Raw genomic sequence first — 2,232 nt, forward strand, 5'->3', positions numbered from 1 at the left:
GGTAACTGCCTAGCAACCAGATGGGGTTACCCTAGCAACCGAGTAACAAATCACATATCTCTGCACCAGAAAATAGTACAGACTTCTGGGTTGATTTATTTCACTCAGGATGGCAAGGACACTTCATTACTATCACTATGGTAACTGCCTAGCAACTAGATGGGGTTACCCTAGCAACCGAGTAACAAATCACATATCTCTGCACCAGAAAATAGTACAGACTTCCAGGTTGACTTATTTCAATCAGAATGGCAAGGAGACTTCATTAGTATCACTATGGTAACTGCCTAGCAACCAGATGGGGTTTCCCTAGCAACCGAGTAACAAATCATATATCTTTGCACCAGAAAACAGTAGAGACTTCAAGGTTGACTTATTTCACTCAGGATGGCAAGGACACTTGATTACTATCACTATGTTGACTGCCTAGCAACCAGATGGGGTTAGCATAGCAACCGAGTAACAAATCACATATTTCTGCACCAGAAAATCGTACAGACTTCTGGGTTGGTTTATTTCAATCAGGATGGCAAGGACACTTGATTAGAATCACTATGTTAACTGCCTAGCAACAAGGAGGGGTTACCCTAGCAACCAAATAACAAATCACATATCTCTGGATCAGAACATCGTAGAGACTTCCTGGTTGACTGATTTTACTCAGGATAGCAAGGAGACTTGATATATATCACTATGGTAACTGCCTAGCAACCAGATGGGGGTACCCTAGCAACCGAGTAAAAAAACATATCTCAGCAGTTATAAAATGCTATTTGACGAGTTTTGCCATGGCAAGCACCACTCACATTTTCTTCAGGAAATGTACATTCTAGTTATTATTATTAGGTTGGCTTGAGAAAGCCAACTTACTGAAATCCTATTTAAACTTATTATTATTATTATTATTAGTGGTGCTTGCCAAAGGCAAGGCATCACTATCGTTCTCTTGCATACTTATTATTATTAGTGGTGCTTGCCAAAGGCAAGGCATCACTATTGTTCTCTTGCATACTTATTATTATTAGTGGTGCTTGCCAAAGGCAAAGCATCACTATTGTTCTCTTGCATACTTATTTTTCTTATTAAGTTGGCTTGTGAGAGCCAACTTACTGAAATCCTACTTAAACTTATTATTAGTGGTGCTTGCAAAGCATCACTATTATAATCTCACATACTTATTAGTGGTGCTTGCAAAGCATCACTATTGTAATCTCACATACTTATTATTAATGGTGCTTGCAAAGCATCACTATTGTAATCTCACATACTTACTATTTTAATTTTTTTATTTTTATTATATCTCCGTACAAAACTTCGGCAACTAACTCGTGCCACACCGTTTGGCGTAGACCCACGAATGAGGTGTCAAATCGAACGGCCTATTGAGTACACGTGTGCTATGACTTTTATAAGCGATCGGGGGTACGGTATTTGCCCCAGGGGCAAAAAAGCGGCGAAAAATCCCATAGACTTTACATTGCGACAAACTTTGACGCATCACAGCTCCGAGCGAGGATTTCGCAGAAACGTGTGATTTGCTACATTTGAAGAGGCTGGCAGGCTCTGTAAGAGCATGCCTCAATATGGGGTAAAAGTTGCACCCCTGGGGGGCAGGAGCTGCCCAAATTTGCCCCAATTGACTTACAATGGTGTAGGACGGCCCATGAAATGAAATTGCATAGAGATTTTGTACTGAACATAGCTCTGGATCTCAGTGTCATAGAGACAAGGGGGTGGGCTCATTTTACTCAGACGACCAATCAGTCTCTCAGGATCATTTTGAATCTATCAAGCCACGCCCTAGCAACAATTTAGAGCACCTTAGCAACAAGTCCCATAGACTTCTAATGAAAGACATCAAAGGGATATCTCCGGATAGAAGTGTCATAGAAACACAAGGGTGGTCTCGTTTGACTCGGGGCAGCAAACAGCCAATCATGAATCAAATCAACACTTCCTAGCCCCTCCCTACCAACCATTGTCGAGCACCTTAGCAACCAAAATCCATAGAGGGATATCTTCCATTCTGAATGTCACAGAGGCATGGGAGTTGGTTTATATCATTCATACTGACAAGCCGCCATTGGAGTTTCATGATTGGCAGCTGCAAAGCCATTCCCTAGCAACTAAACAGAGTACCCTAGCAACCGTTTAGCAATAACTATATCTCTGCACCAGAAAATCAGAGAGACTTCTGGGTTCATTTATTTCAATCAAGATGGCAAGGACACT

The sequence above is a fragment of the Xyrauchen texanus genome, chromosome 5 (assembly GCF_025860055.1).
Source record: "Xyrauchen texanus isolate HMW12.3.18 chromosome 5, RBS_HiC_50CHRs, whole genome shotgun sequence".
Taxonomy (NCBI): domain Eukaryota; kingdom Metazoa; phylum Chordata; class Actinopteri; order Cypriniformes; family Catostomidae; genus Xyrauchen; species Xyrauchen texanus.